At 34.6% G+C, this 18,035-nt stretch overlaps 1 long non-coding RNA gene across 1 annotated transcript; it reads right to left on the reverse strand.

Annotated features, from left to right (window-relative positions):
* Window positions 1-4,188: 4,188 nt before the first annotated feature.
* Window positions 4,189-7,241, reverse strand: LOC125469869. The gene is made up of 4 exons (XR_007252173.1): window positions 6,903-7,241; window positions 6,284-6,367; window positions 4,776-5,512; window positions 4,189-4,649 (listed from the first exon to the last, which is right to left on the reverse strand). It is a non-coding gene; the product is annotated as an uncharacterized LOC125469869 (long non-coding RNA).
* Window positions 7,242-18,035: the final 10,794 nt, after the last annotated feature.

The following is an 18,035-nucleotide window of genomic DNA, read 5'->3' on the forward strand; positions in this document are numbered from 1 at the left end:
TACTCATTAGACCACACAATTACTTATATGATGCATGTAATTAACAAGTATAAACTCCACAAGTTAAGAGAGAGAGGAGATACTCCTGCCGTGTGTGTTTCTGTGATTTTCTTGCTCTCCGATCAGATTTTGTATTGATTTCTGAAGGTTTCAAGTTGCATCTGATCAGATTTTATGGGGTCCTTTTTATCTTTTTTAACTGGAAAGTTATAACGGGGGAGGAGGAACGACCAACCAATTAATATCCCACCACCTGTCTTTTTAGGGTGTTGCCTTCCATTTCAACTGGAAAAGTTCGAGTTCAAATTTGTGTGTAGCAATTAACCTTAACAGCGCAACTCTTTAACCCCAACTCTGTTATATCCTATATACAAAATTATAAAATCATAACTCGTCGACCTATACGGCTCCTCCGAGGACAACATCCAAATGTTGATCGACACCAACGATTCCTACACCCAGTCCACTGGTAAAAATATCCGCCGGGCCATCACCAACGTCATCCAATTTGCCGATTCCGGCGATGTCCTCTTTTGTGACGGCTGTGGAACCCTATTAAGGTATCGGATAGAATAAGGAAGGAAACTGATTGCCAAGTAATCAGAAGATTTTTAAGATTGTTTTGATTTTTTTTTCTTAAGTGAAAATATTGGGATGAATGATTGAGAAAGATGACTTATGGGGAAACCATTTGAAGATTAAGGCCCGAATAATTAGGAGACAATCAATGGAGATAGGCAATTGATCATATTTGAGAACAATAGTGGTGTATATAATTGCATGGTTCAGTGCTTGGACAGAAAAGCTATGTGGAAAGTTGAAGAGAATAGGATCGTTCCATCAGAGGAATAGTAGTGAACAAGAAGAGCCGTGCGCAGAAAGTGAGTGAGAGACCCTTGGTATTATTAATTTATTGTTTTTTTAGGAGATAAAAGAGTTGAATTAGAGGCGTTTAGTGAATGGTTAGGTGTCAAAAAATTAGACGGACCAGAAAAAGGCCACACACCAAAATGAGCACAAACAGGCCCTCTGAGCAAATCACTTTTCCTGTTCCTCACTCATATTTTGCACGTCCAAGAACAGAAATTCGTAGGATTTGACACCAGCCAATGCAGCCAAACCACGTCCAGCTATCATGTCCAATCTTGTAAAAGAAGAGATAGGTACGTAGTTTTCAAAGGGCTAGTGGTAAATTTATGGGAGGGATAAACTACGGTTGGTGATATCTACATAGGGATTCCTACCGTTCGATTTGATGACAAAAATGTTATGTTCATCTGTATAATCATAAAAATTAATTATATCTATAATTACAAATTAATCATTGGAGATTATTTATAACCATACATATCGGATAATGAATTTCTCATCGATTAATGTACGGTTATATTCATCTCCATTAATACCAAAAATATATTCATTCAATTAACTCATTATAATATAATATATATTAATTTCATTAATAAATATCCACGTCCAATCATAAAAACATACCAATGTTTTTTGGAGTTGTTCATGACAAGCCAAAAGTGATAAATTGGTCCAATGAAAAAATAGAGAGAAAAGAATGACAAAAGCAAATACAACAACCACTAATGAAGAAAGACAAAGTAAATTTTCAAATAATTCTAAAACTAGTGACACCAAAACTAGAGCATTGAATTTAAAACATGGATGAGGTTTGATGATCTTTGATCTCTACTATAAACACTATTGAATTCTCATTGGTTTTGATTCAAAACGTTTGAACTTTCTCACAAAATGCAACTATTAATTCTCAAGGGAATAAGTTTGGTGAAAATACGTACATTACACAATACTATATTATATTATCTATAAGTTATATTATATATAATATGTATTATTTGAGTCGGATTTGACGACAGATATGGATCGAGAACCCCTATAACTATATCTGCAACCATAACCAAATAATACTTCCAATTTTTCCCCATATCTGAAATATACCCGAATTTTCATCCCCAAATCCGTTCCATTCGAGCGGTTATCCACGGTTATCAGGTTAATCGGTTTGAATTGTCATCCCTATACACTCTTTATTAATTATGTTTTTTTGTACTTCTTCAATTCTTTCGAGTTGAAAATTAAAAGGAATTTGTAGGAGATAAAAAATGGTATGTAGATAGCACCACCCTAAACTATTTACACATGGGAATGCTAATAATCTTTTCAGTAGGATATTCTTTTTCGGCTCTTGCTTTTATTTTGAAACGATGTTGTCATTGAAATTATCTAATTTGTATTTCACTCTTTAAAGATTAGTTCTACAAAATATCAATCAAATTAGAAACCATGTAACTGTTTGATTAACATTGTTTAAATGAGAATTATGGTTCATCCATATATTGGATAATCGTTAGAAACTAAACGATTTCAAACTTTAGTATTTTATGGCAAGATGATCTTTAAAAGGTGCCTCGAAAAATAAATGGGTTAGATCATCATGCCACATTGAAAAACAAAAAAGAGAACTGAAAAATAGAATGAGAATGTGCAAATAAGAAAGGTTCTAGCATTTTCCTTATATATATTTGGGTTAGGAACCAAGGAAACATGTTTTTGTCACATATTTTGACACTTATTTTGTAGGATCCATTTCATAATATAGATAGTTTGGATTGTTAAAATATATTACGAAGTGGATCCTACAACATATATGTCAAAAACATGTATCCCTGAATCCTAACTGTTTATATGTTACCCTATGCTCTCTCTCTCTCTATCTCTCTCTCTCTTTTTTATGTAATATATTAGAAAATCTTTACATTATGTTTGGATAAGGGAAATAAACTTGGAATTTGGATTAAAGTCTGAATTTATAAATTGACATACACCAATTCCCTTGTTTGGATTCATAAATATAGAAATTTAGAATTTCCACACAGAAAAAAATTTGGAATTTGGGATCTCCAATTCCAAAGTTTAAATTCTATGTAAATAAGTGTTATTTTCCAATTTCTATGATTGAGAGTTTAAAAATAACAAATTCTGTATTTAATTACATTGTTCTTTTAGGTTAATCAAACAAGAAAATTCACAAATTCTAGGAAATAAAATCCGGACGTTTCAATTTTCGTCATTTTAAAATTCCTTAGTAATCTTAAATTTCTTCATCCAAACATAGTGTTAGTTGCACTAGTAGGAAAAACATTTTGCGCAACGTAGGTACCTTTGTCGCGCAAAGTGAAAAATCGTTGCCTAAAAAATAGCACAACGAAACCTTCGTCGCACGCTAAACGTCGCGCGCAAGGCAGTGACAGTAGGGTTTGCGCAACAAAGAAGAAGCATACGTCGCGTAAACCATTTCTTTTTGTTTTGGTCAAAAATATCTTTTTTTTATAATTTTTAATAAATATTGTAATTAAATTATAAGCAATAATGAATTAACCAAGAAAAAGTATTTAATTATAAAATATATGAAAATGTACATACAAAATGTTCGAACAAAAAAGAAAAAACTACAAGTAGTCTTCTAGGTTTGATACATCAGGCTACTGGGTATCAACAAGGCAAGGTGGCTTTGAGGTCGAAGATGGAGCAAGATTAAGTGCTGGTAGCGAGATTTGGAGGTTGGACATCTGTATGGTTTGTACAAGGTCTCTCACCGTCCCGGCATAGGTCATCTTCTCCTCGTCTTAGGCCCTCATCTGCTCGCCCTGGACCGCAAGCTGACCTCTTAGGGTTGTCACTTCCTCCTTCAATGCATCGACCTCTGCTGTGTTCGATTTGGAAGAAGAGGCACCCGTCTCACGAACCCGCGCTTTCCCCATACATCAAATAACCTTGCCATGACGATGACCGAAGTTCTGATTCAGGACATCAGTCATGATCTGAATACATGCATCCTCAGGTACCGTGACACCTTCAATCGGGGTCTCCGGGGAAAGTTGCGATGTTGCTTCTTGGAGAACATAAGTGCTCTTTTCCACCATAGCAACCTGTAATAATAAAGAAAAAACATATAATGTTTAATAACAAAATATAAATAATATTTGAACAATTCATACATATAAGAATAATAAGAATTACATATACTTACATGAAGCTGCTCAGTGGTCTCATCACCAGGTCGAACATAAACATATTCGAACATGTCAATCTCTGGGAACTTAGAACCCCCTTGAAGAAAAAAACATTAAGAAAATTTTATTATTCAATAATAAAAAATAAAAAAATTGTATAAAATTTCAAAGTTAATATACTTTTACCTGACGTCGTGCCTCAAGCCTATACGAAAAGGGCATTGAACCGGAATGGTGGAGAAGTTTCTTTAACTCACGAGCTTTCTTGCCAGCAGCAGATTTCTTCTGTTAAACGCAAAATATACATGTTAGTGCGACTATTTGAAATAAATTAGTAAGAAAAAATAACTAAAACAATAATAAATTATTATTAAAATATTATGTACGTACCACAAATTTTGGGTCCATAAAATGTTTGCAAAGCCACTGCCAATCCTCCGGTCTGTCCTGCAACTCAATTGGAACATGTAGGCGAGCAATCTCTGGATCATCCCATTGCTTAAAATACGTTTGAAAATTATTCTTCCATTGTTAGTACCGGGTTGCTAAGGCCACCTCTAAGTAGGCCATGGCCTCGGGGAATATATCCTCAAGATCATAAATGACCTACGAATATGAAAAATAATAAAATAATAGTAAGAAATTTAATAATATTAAGATAATATATTTTGGTTTTTAATATTTGTAAACAAAATTAAAAAAATGATAAGGGCTAAAAATTAATATACTAACCGACAACTTGTGTCGCACCAGTTTCTTCATCTCCTCGAGAATTTCTACCCAAGAGTCCCACTGAAAAGGACAATTTTGTCGAATAACAACACCACAACTACTAACGACACTGCTATGCTGTTATGAGGTAGCCGCTCCACAATGTCGCGGGTCATATGCAATCTTGATCTTGGAGGCGGCCTGACGTACGCCTTGTGCCTGCTTCAGCATTCGACTAAGCCCCCTAGTGTTTTTTTTAGCTGGCCAAAATACTTAAATGGTGAAAACCTTAAGCTTAAATTGTACAAAAAATTTGACACAACCTCCCCTAATAGTATAGCATTTCCCAAAACCTTAAAACAGTAATTCACAACCCGTAACACATTTTCACAATGCAGCAAATTTTCACCATCATAAACATAATAGTTTTAAAATGAAAAAAAAAAATACAACGTAGTGAGAATTAGAAAAAACTACCTAGCTGGGAGGCCTCACCCTCGACTCTGGATGCCGAGGAAGTGTGATTAGAAGGCTCAGGCTCATGGCGGCGCCGGTGAGGCCACCGTGCACTAAGCGATTGAACCGACACTGATGACATCGATGAGACGGGCGGCTGGGTCGTCGTAGGAGTAGTCTCAGTAAGGGGTGTAGGCTCCCCAATCAATGGAGCACTCATGCCTGGAGCAGTAGATGCTGATAATGCAGGAGGCACATTGGTCACACTTCGACGATGAGTGTTCAACCGCGACATCTATACACTTTTTGAACCATAAAATTATAACATTAGAAATTAATCCTTTCTTGCATTTGAAACTAATCAATTAGCAGTCAAAGTAATAGCATATCCTTTCTTGCATTTGTTCACACACACACACACACACACACATATATATATATATATAAAACAATAGTGAAACGGTAGAAAGAATACTAATTCAATATGTCAACCATATTGTAAACCTAAACCAATGGGATTAGATGTTCCGTTTATGTGTATCTTGATTATTTTGGTCGCAATTGTGATGCGTTCTCTATATACCAAAGTGTGATATATTTTAGAACTTAGCTGCAGCATCTGTAAGTTGGTATCTTTTGAAGCAATTTGTAAAAGCTAGTGTTTAAAAGCCATTTCAGCATGCCAGCTTTTGTAAAATTGTAATTGCTACTACTATTATTAGGGTTAATTATAACAGTGGGGAATGTTTAAAAGGCATTCAGTTTCTATCAATTCAATGTCTAGTGAGAGAATCTTCATTGGTTTCCCTCACTCGAGTGCCTACTCTACGTACCTAGATTTCTCTTTGAGAATTTTAAATTATCTTTTACCGCTTCCGCTACATTATGGAATTAATTATTAAACGCGTGCCAACAGTAATATAGTAGAGAAAATACAAATGCATCTTCACTTATTGCTGTAACTTCAATTAACCATGTCCTAGTGACTAGTGTTAAATAGTACAGTAAATCACTCAATCATGAAGCAAACACATTCGAAGTGGACTCCTGAAGGGGATGTTTTGTCACATTACCTTCACAATAGGAGCGGCAAATGATGAAGGAATGAATGAAAATGCAATACTAACAATCACTGCAGCTGAGAATGCATCCAAATCCTGCAAAATAAACACAAGTAAATATGAAATTCACAGATCCTCTCCTCTGTGATTGAATTGAACCCTATCGAAAGAATCAGAGACTTTCACAAGCACAACTGCACCATGAATGGACACAAACTATACAATTTAGGTTTACCATATTTAACGTTGGAAAATCCAATTAGTGTTACATAATTCAAACTACAAATTATAACATATAGTTGATACAGAACCACTTCAATTTAGTCAGTTTCTTGATGCAGGCCACCTAAAAATCAAGCAAGCCAAACACTTTCAGGACAGCTCATTGCGTAAAATTTATGTAGAACAAAGCACAGAGGAATTAACAGAAAAACTTTCAATGATAAAATAGGAAATAGAGAAAATAAATAAGCACAAGAAATTGTAGCTGCAAACACTTTAAAGTATATTCATATATTCCAGGCTTGTGGCACCACCATTCGCAAATGCTCTCGTAGGGAGATTCCATCATGGACATTTTGTCATATTCATAAACTCAAACACTAAAGAACATTCTCCATGTAAGTTGTACCTGGGATGAAGATTTTTGCTGCCCCCTTCAAGGAACCTAAACTGTTACGTCTTTGGCCTGTCCAACTTAGCATGTATTAGATAAATTTGTCTTACATTAGCATTTATCAAGCAATTTAGAAAGAATAGATAACGGAATCACCTAATGCGGATTCATGACGATATAGGAAGATGTTATGCTTCTAAAACTTGATCAGCAATGAATAAGATGGTGACTTTACTCTAAGATATCTATACATATTGCAAGGTTTATAACTAAAAAAGCCAAAATATCTGAAGGCTCAACAAGTAATGAAAGGTGAGGTTTTCGAAAGAACATTCCTGATAAGTAGGCATAGTTTGTAAAAGTCAGACCACCCATGATACATGAGATGAAGAGGAAGTCAGTGAGAGAGATCCAATTATAAAACTGAAACCATCAACTGAAACCATACATGCAATAAGAAGATTTGGATGACAAACTCCAGTCGAAAACCAATCTAAGAGGAGATAAATAGCTAAAGTATGTCTATATAACTATAAAAGTTCCACACCACCAGCCATCTCCTCACATAAATAACACCAGAAAAATATATCAGTATGCCTATGCAAAAATAACACTACCCTTATGTCCATAAAACATTCGGTTTGGCCAGATACCACCTCAATAAACAATTAAACATAGTGGCTACAAACCAACAAAATTAACGAGAGAGAGCGAGGGAGAGAACAAGGAAAAGGCACAACATTCATCAAATTAACGCAGTACTATTGTTAATTCATGCATGTGCACAGACACGCTCTAGTAATATAGGCATTGAGTCAATCAGTGACTGTCACTACCAACCTCTAAAAAGGTGATCTTGAGTGAATTGGACAGGCGAATTCAATATCAGGGATCTTTGCCTAATAATCAAAATGAAGGAATCCAATATTAATACATGGGAAGAAAAAAAAACATTGGAGAAACATTATATTAAACAGAACATGAAACACAGCAATCCGATTGTAAATTTTAAGAAAACCCTAAATGGTGGCAACAAATCAATCATCAATCTACAAATGCAATTCAAATTTTAGGAAAACCCTAAATGGTGGCAGCATAACGATCATCAATCTACAAATTCTAATTTAAAAACCATAAAATCCCTACACCAGAAATTCACATTAATAACAAACCCCTAAATCAAAATTACCTAAATTTTAGAGGGATGATGGCTGGTAGCAGTGTCCTCGACGACAGTGATGGAATGATGGTGGTCGCAACGGCGGGGGTGTTGTCGAAGAGGAGAGAATTGACGGCGCAGGTGATGAAGTGATGGCTTGGGTTCTCTGGGATGTCATCGAGAAGGATGATGGATGGTGCCATTGTGTTGGTCGACAACGGTGATGGCTAGTGAGCACTGTGAGGACGAGGACGATTAAGAGTTGGAGAGTAAAGGGAAGGGAGTTGAGGGACTGAGAGTTTGAGAGTGATTCTGGAACTCGGGTGGAATTGGTTGAGGAGGATAGTCAGATGGAGTGGAGAAGGAATTGGGTTTGGGTTGGGAAGAGAGAGAGGATGAGGAGGAAAGTTGGCTGCAACAGGATGAGAGAGAGACCGAGTGAGAGAGATGAGAGAACGAAAGGCTTTTGCGCAAAGTGCCAACTTGGGAAAACTTGGGAAATTTTTTTAAAAAGGCGCCTATTTTTTACTATTGCACTGCCAAAATTATCACAAATGGCGCGACGCAGGTATACGTTTTGACGTCGCGCGATTTTTTTTATTTTTTTAAAAAAATATTATAAATTTTACTGAAAAATTTACTTAATAAATATATATACCATTGAACTTGATGGGATACGCATTGTACGAAACTAATTTCAACAATCCAACCGTCAAACTTGTTTGTATATATTCCGAGATCGCATACGTCAAAAATTGTAAAAAACAAACATCCAGAGATCAAGTAACGGGACAAAACTTTTCGACGGTTATAAATAAAAAATCACGATTTAAAAGTTATTTTAACTCTGATTTTGATGATTTTTTACAATTACACTCTACCCTATATGAATACAATGAGCTAATTTGATTGTCAATTTAAAATATTTACACAAATGGATACCACAAAATGTTATGTTAAACTTAATGATAGTATAAATAAACTCTAAGTGCTAGGGAATCTATCGTTTTGATAGGATACGCATTGTACGAAACTAATTTCAACGATCCAACCGTCAAACTTGTTTGTATATGTTTCGAGATCGCATACGCCAAAAATTGCAAAAAACAAACATCCAGAAATTAAGTAACGGGACAAAACTTTTTGACGGTTATAAATGAAAAATCACAATTTAACGGTTATTTTAACTCTGATTTTGATGATTTTTTACAGCTACACTCCTTGACCCTATATGAATACAACGAACTAATTCGATCGTTAATTTAAAATATTTACACAAGTGGATACCACAAAAATGTTATGTTAAACTTAATGATAGTATAAATAAACTCAACTATTAGGGATCTATCGTTTTGATGAGATACGCATTGTACAAAACTAATTTCAACGATCCAACCGTCAAACTTGTTTGTATATGTTCCGAGATCATATACTCCAAAAATTGCAAAAAAACAAATATCTAGAGATCAAGTAACGGGACAAAACTTTTCGACGGTTATAAACGAAAAATCACGATTTAACAGTTATTTTAACTCTGATTTTGATGATTTTTTACAGCTACACTCCTTGACTCTATATGAATACAACGAACTGATTTGATCATCAATTTAAAATATTTACACAAGTAGATACCACAAAATGTTATGTTAAACTTAATCTCTATTAATTAGTAAAACACTCATTGTCAACCAAAATCCTATGAAATTACCATTTTAACCCTCTAATTAAAACATAACATGAATAAGAAATATGAAGCAGAAATGTAATTTCACATAACCAAATTTTGCTGTTTTGTTTTTAAAAGCCTCACCTACATGCAAGATTCTAAAAAATGCTAGGCGCTAGTCGGGCGGTGGGCTAGCACCTAGCGCCTAGATGGCTAGGCGGGGTCTAGGTGGGCGCCTAGGTGGCCTAGGCAGATTTAGGTAAATTTCTTATATATTTTGTAAATAAATGCATACTGACATTTACAAAAAAATATTCTTGTATATCTTGGAATAAATATATTATATACCATATAAATTAGTTAAATTTATTTTATAGTAGATGATTAAATATTGAGGAATACATTATTTAAAAAAAATATACATATCTAACCATAAGAGTATAATATAAGATGATCTTATTTTGATCATAAAAAGAAAAATAATATAATGCAAGAGTGTAATATGGTGTTGTTTTAAAAAGAAAAATAATAAAATATTATCTAAATATTTTATATAATTTATTTATTAGGGGATAGTGGGTAATTATTGTTTACCGCTTTATTTTGTGATAAGGCAGAGGCTGGTGGACTTCACCATGCCAAACTAAGCATCTTTTCAGAGTCGGACTTTTCCATTTTCCCAAGTTTCCCTGCTGCCCATTCTATCTCTCCGCTCCATCTTCTTCTTCTTCATCTTTTCAAACTTTTCTCCTTTACCTCATCTTCTCTGTTTCTATCCCTCCATTTTCTTCTTTCCTGAAAACCCACAAATCAAACATCGAAAATTTCTCCCTCAATCCCTTCATCTCTCCACCACACATCTCCCTCTATCACCACCACACTTCTCCGTTTTCATGCACAAAAGTCTGGGGTTTGCAATACCGGTCAAATCTAAGATGCAGGACGACGAGAGACATCTAGATGTTATGGGTTTGCAATTTGCACATACACAGAGCAGAGAGACGAGGAACCGCTTACCATGCCGCCTAGCACCGCCTAACACCGCCTAGCACCACCTAGTCGGCCTCCTAAACCCTCTCCGTTTTATTGAAAACGGTTTGCCCAAAATTGCCACGGAAGCCCACCGCCCACCGCCTAGGCCAATTTTTAGAACATTGCCTACATGTAATCCTAATATATTTCTAATTAAAAAAATAAAATAAAAAAAACTTCCCACTCCCACATTCTCTATCGCTCTCTTCCTCTCTCCTTCTATTTCAAAAACAAAAATAAAAAAATTTCTCACACACTTTGTGTGTGCCCATATGATAGTGATAGTATAAATAAACTCTCAGTGTTAGGGAATCTATCGTTTTGATGGGATACGCATTGTACGAAACTAATTTCAATGATTCAACCATCAAACTTGTTTGTATATGTTCCGAGATCACATACGTCAAAAATTGCAAAAAACGAACATCTAGAGATCAAATAATGGGACAACACTTTTCGACTGTTATAAACGAAAAATCACGATTTAGCAATAATTTTAATGTCGATTTTAATGATTTTTTACAACTACACTCCTTTATCCTATATGAATACAATGAACTAAATCAATTGTCAATTTAAAATATTTACAAACGTGGCCCACAAAAAGCCTTTGTGCGACGCAGTTTGTTCGTCACACAAACACCCTTTGCGTGACGCATTGTTGATGCGCCGCGTAAATAGTTTTTGCGTGACGCATTGGTTGGTGTGTCGCGCAAAGTATGTTTGTGCAATGACCCCACTGTCACATCGCGCAAGTTATATATATAGTTTTAATTTTTTTGACAATTCTAGGTACATCTAGGAGGCATATACCACCTTGATTGCCTTCGTTATTTGGTATCAATTTTTTTTCACTTTGTCATTTTTTTTCTTAAGAAATTGATGGTTTAATTAGCACCTTGAATCTTGATAATGTTTGTTATTATTTTGTTTTCTTTAATAACAAGATGAGGAAGGCTGGTTTAGGTGAATGTAAATATTAAATGGATCTCAATAAAATTCACAACATTTTAATTTAAAAACTGCATTAAATCATAATTTAAACTTCATAATTCCCCTATAGACAAATTACAGTACATTATGAAAAAACTGTGATGAAGAAAATACTCGTGACACCGACAGAGATTAACGGACAGGAACTCGACTGCTTCATGTTCTGCAGAGGAATTAGGCTCTCGTTCATGACAACAGTCAGTAAAGTTAAAACAGGTTTCCGGCATTAGCAGAAAGTGAGAAGGAAACCGGCATAATGGACGAAATTTCCGATTCACTCGTGTTCAGAAAGTAGTATGAAAAACTCCTTGTCTGTAATTGCTCCCATCTCCATCGCTCTTTCTAATGCACTTTGCCCTCGCCCATCTTCAATTGACGGGCGTGGACCCCTGCATCACAAGTTTTCGTCTAAGAATTAGACAAAAGGATGAATTTGTTTCTGTCAAGCACAGTTTTCAACCCCAAATAGGTAATTACAGCAGACAGTCGACGGTAATAGCATAATAGGAGAAACATTCAAAACGCAACGGAAACTGGAAGATGATTGGAATATGTGTTCATACGGTAAATACAACGGCAAACAAACGGCAAAGAGACTTGAAATAATTAACTTGTATGCCAGGGTCCAATGTCCATTAAGCTGGCATACATATAAAGTTATCCCTGTTTTCTATCATATTTAACTTCTGCATAAAATTGGATCTTTAAGATTCACCATTCGTTTCTTTTTGGTTGTTTTAACTGCAATAATTTCACGAAAACTTAATGCAACTTTCAAGCTATACGCATTTTTTAATATTAGAACTGAGCAATGGAAGTTAATGGATTACCTTTGCTTGAATGTATTTTTCCTTATGCTCAGCCGAACTGCGTCCCTCTAGTTCTAGTTTTTAATGTACGTATGAACGATGGATTTTGAGAATCTTGTGCTTTGAATTAGAAAAGTCATTGGATGTCTGGGTGATTCCTGCGAAGTTGTCAGTGACTTGATTATGATTTCATAAAGCATGATTCTATATTTGATGTTTATAGATTGTGATCAATGACACTAATTTCACATGCGAGAAACCGATTGATAGTTTTGGATTCCGTTGAGTGGTCCGGAATCCCTACTCTTGCTCATTTTCATATGTTAGACTTGTACCCTGGATTTGAGTCAATGGGAATTACCCACAATAAATCTTGTGAATATAAATTAGAATTATCAAGTTATTACTTGAAATCCATGCAGGGAATTATATAGAAGTCTTTATTAATTATGAGCATTGAGATGTGATTTGATTGGCTGATTAACATAATTAAATGTTAGTACCGTGCCTCCTTGATATCATGGAATGGGTTACTTGAGATGATTGTGGAAGGATGTTGAATATGATTGTTATTAAAATGATTAGATCTGTGATCAATGCGACTAGAGGATACTATTGTGCTTTTTTGATTCTTTGATATATTACATGATATGAATAGCGATTTTATGTTGAAACATAATGATTTATATGATGGATGAAATAGAAACCTTGACTGTCTTGCAGGTTGTTATGTAGTCTGAATCGAATAATTCATGCTTATCAAATCCAAATGTTTGATTGAGGAATGTTATGCATTTTGGCTTTAAATAGACTGTGTTATATTTCGAGTTATAGCAATGGTGAAGTACGAATGGCTTAATTCCTAATGAGGGTACGTAGGGTATGTTGCCATATCCCGGAGATGGGTATGTTAGATATACGAGTATTTGGTGACGTCGCGTGTCGATCTAGGACGTATGTCGAGATCGGGGCATGACATTGTTCATTTTATTTTATTTACTTTTAATCTTTAATACAAAAATTTTAAATAAAAAAAATTCAGAAAATTGAAGAACAAAAAAATGCAGTTTTTAATTCTTGTTATTTTTCTCTACTTCTCTAATTAGGTTTTAATTTTGCGAGTGCAGGTTGCATCCAAAACTGATTCGGCCTAATCTCAACTATGGGCGTGCAATCAACATTCATTCACCCCAACACATTCATCCATTCCTCTACATTCATGAGATTAGGCAGTGCGGAGTGCAAAAACAAAGTTGAGGTTCAGAAATACTCACAGGGGGTTACTAAGAAGCTTATGTGCTACTTGGATCTGTTCACTCACACTCTCCCATTATAAAGAGACCTTTTGGGACCAAATCGGAATTGATTTGGTTGATCGAAAGTCTGATTTTCTGATAACTCCGAATTTCAGTTTAAATAGGAAACTTTTTATTTCCTTATTATCTTATTCTGTTATGTTTCCTAGTTTTAAGAAGACATTTTCTATGAAGAATTTTATTTTCTAGTAGTATAAATAAGGTTTTTTAGCCATTAGGGTTAGGGGGGAATGCACGCACTACTCTAGAGAGTTTTTGAAGTTTATTTTCAAGGTGTTTTCTATCATTTTTCTATTTCAATAAATTCCTTTTGTTTTATGGTTGTTCGTAACTAATTTTCCTTTGCTAAGGCGATGCCTTGAGTCTTAGCATGAATATGTAGTTTTTATTTAAATGCTTATGATATTATGCATGCATACTTTGAATTATTAATCAATCTGCTTTAAATTATCTCTATATCTTAATGCTTAGTTACCATTAGGATGTTTAGATAAGTAATCGGATGCAATTGGGTTGGAATACCACCGGGGAATTAAGTATTGCTTCTTGTGGTTGATAATTGTAATTTCACCTAGGGCGAATACCACGTCTTAAGGGTTGCATGGTTTTTCAAAAGGTTGTCACAAAGCGTAATGAGTCATGCATGTTTATATTTGATCTGAACATCAAAGACGGATTGCATGTTTGATATACGCTCTAGCTTGAATACCACAAGTACAATATGCATTAGGAAAACCTAACCTTCAAAGTTGCATGGGTAAGTCATAAGTAATTGGTAAATCTACATAAGATTGTTAAAGGGATGGCGGAACCCTAGTGCTCAAATTTATTTTCAAAACTATTTTCTTTTGTTTTCTTTACTTTGCCAATTTATTTAATTATTTTTAATTAAATTCGTTTTTAATATTTTAGGTCATAAAATCAACATTTTCCAAACTTTGTTTTAAATAGTTAATTAAGAATTAGTTTAAATACAAATTATTCAATCAATCCCTACGAAAACGACCTTGATTGAGATGCTATACTACGATGACCTTGTACTCTTGCAAGTATTTTTAAGTGTTTTCATCCCTACTTTTACAGGTGGTAAAAATGTCTATCATGAAGTTCAAGGAATAATCTTTACTCACCTTAATTATATTTGTTATCGCTACGTTTGAATGAGGAAAATAAAATTAGAGCTTTCAATCAAATTTAAAAATCTTAAAGTGACATGCAACAAATTCATATTTGAATTCATAGACATAAAAATTATTGTAGAAATTTCTTATAGAAAAATTTGGAATTTGGAGCCTTCAAATTTCAAGTTTAAATTACTAAGATAATTGTCATCTTTAAAATCTGCCGGATAAAGTCCAGCTTTAAAATTGAGCCAAGCTAGCCCAAAGCAAAAAAAAAAAAAAAGAATTGGGCTAGGACGGGCCCATCGGGCCTCGACTCTTTTACAAGCCTAATATTGACTACATGCAAATATAAGAAATAACCGTTGACCGAATGGACTCATTCAAAGAAAGTGAGTCTCTATTGGCAAACCATCACGTTGGGGTTATTTTGATTTTTAGTTTTTGGTTGGAATTAAGTTTAGGCTCATCTGGGAAGTGTTTTTAAATGACTTAAAATACTTTTAGAGAAAATGTTTTTGAGTTTCAAATGCTAATTAAAGTGCTTCTTGTAAGAAGCACCAGTTATGTACTTCTTACTGGAAGCACTTCAAGTGTCTTTTCAAGATTAACTTGCCTTTTACTAAATATTGGTTCCAAATTTTTTTTTAAAGTTCTTTCAGTCATTTAAAAGTACTCTCAAATGAGCTCTTAAAAACTTTGAAAACCGGCTTTTTCTATTTTTAAAGATTTGGCATATTTTTTAAGTCTGTTTTCAAGAGTTGGCCTACCAAACAAGAGTTTTGGACTTAATATTCAAACTATTCTTTAGTGATAAAAGTTGGATACTAAACACAAACAGTCCCTAAACTAGTCGTATTAATTTCTAAATCATTTTATTGTATCATAACTCATAAGTAATCAACAAATGAAAGAGTAGATTAAAGAAATTAAAAAGTAAGCAACAAATTAATAAAATATAAAGAGAAATTTTATTTAAACTCATATAACCAATTTCTATACTTAGCTTACTCTTTGCACCCATTTGATTTTTAACTAAACTATTAATATCTCTTTAAACCTAAATTTAATACCTAATATACCCCCATAAACCCAATTCAATATGTAGATTTATTTTTACACCCATGTGATTTTTAGAAGCTAAATTTGATGTGTTTAGACCTAAGTTTTTCCACAACACAAAAGCTGATAATTCAATTGTTACCTGCAGAATATGCATGCATGCTAAAAATCACTTGCGAAAAGCGATGTGTATAGTTATGGGATTGTCCTTTTGGAAATCATAACTAGGAAAAGGCCAGAGAGGGCTACCACCCCAGTGGGGAAAGCTAGTACACACATAAACAAAAACTGGATAAGGCTACCTGTTGGGAGTGGTGACGGGTTGCGTTCGGGTAAGTGCTTGCCTAATTTTCCAACAGAGAGGAGTACGGCTCTTATAGCGTGGAAGCTACTACACAAATAACTTCTACCATAATTAACGGTTAGACTTGTGATATTGAGTTAGTTTATTACTTGGTTTGCTTCTAGTGACAGAGGCTTTAAGTGCTTCAATAGAAATTCAACTGGTGTTTCATCTAACAAGTTTTAAGTGCACTTAGACTTGTTGAGAATGTGTCAACTTGCACAATTGTCACCTCACTAACACAAGCCCTATAATGTACCAATGAAAATTGTATACAAATGAAACTTCTAAAATAGAAAAGCTTGTTGATTTCTTGTGTTTGCTCAATTAACGATTTCATTCATGCATCATTAGTGTGCTTGATTTGAGCATATTTTAACATTACAAATGCCATAAGAAACTTGAAATTTCAATTAAAACAATCAGTATAAAAGTAGCGAACGAGGAGTCCACTTATGGGCAATTCAATCAGTTACTGGGTCCTTTCACACCGGACATTTTTCATTGTTGGATGCTTTCGTTGTATTTGTTGAAAAAAATTACAGTAAATAACTTCTACACTCTAAAAAATTGAAACCAAACGAACAAAAAATTCATAAATTGAGTCATACCTTGATTGGAGGATTCAAAACTTCAAAATTACCATCCATCAATAAATAAATAAAAAACTTATTTTTCTCTATAAAAGCTATTAAGGTTTTAGCCAAAACAAACATAGAATAAACAAAGAGTGATCATAGGGTTTAATTATAGGGTTTGGGTTTATTGATAAATTTGAGTTTTATTATTAATTTCATTTTGTACTTAATAGTAATTATGCAATAGAGTAAAATAGACAATTGACATTTAAAATTTAAGTTGAATGTAAAAAGAGGTTAAATGGGTTTAAATAAAATTTCCCATTAATAAATTATTTATAAGTAAAAGTCATAAATCTTTTCTCCTTTTTCTTCAATTGGACTTTTGGGAGACCAGCACTCATCTCCCATAAACAAAGTGATACCTTCCTTCTAGTGGCTCAGGCCCAACATCCAAATGAGCTCCAGTTTTCCTAACCGGATCACACATTCGTTTCATTTCCTTTTGGTGAAGCCCAAAAGCCTCCAGGAATGGCAACCCTAGAAGCTGCTCCAAGGGCACAGCCTGTGGGATCATTGCAACATCGCCAGTCTGCTCCGACGACGATAGTGCCTTCGAAACCATCGGGATGGCACGGGAGATGTCAGGTTACGGGCAGTAGGCAATTGGCAAGCAATGCATTTCCGGTCTCTGTGAAATAGCTGTCCCAGTAGTACTGTGTTTGAGGAATGCTGTCAACTGAATCGAGATCAATCTCGAAGAGATCGTCTTCATCTTCCATGTCCGGTAGGCCCTTACACAGTCCGGCATGTTGCGCGGAAGCAGAACCTCCAACGGGAGAAGCCATGATTGTGGGTTGTTTTAAGTTTCATAGACATGCTATATATTCTACTTATATATGTGCACATTTCAGATGTTTGGTGGTGAGGTTGCAGTTCAGGTGGGAAGTAGAACGCGCTTCAACAAATTTACAACGACAATAAAAGAATGTCGAGGTTGGTCTTTGAAAGCAAATACATCTTCCACAGTCAAATCCCACGTATGCGTGACGCATAAGGCAAGTCCTAG

The sequence above is a fragment of a genome, unplaced genomic scaffold, assembly GCF_019419815.1.
Source record: "Pyrus x bretschneideri cultivar Hongxiangsu unplaced genomic scaffold, Pyrus_bretschneideri_v1 Contig47, whole genome shotgun sequence".
Lineage (NCBI taxonomy): Eukaryota > Viridiplantae > Streptophyta > Magnoliopsida > Rosales > Rosaceae > Pyrus > Pyrus x bretschneideri.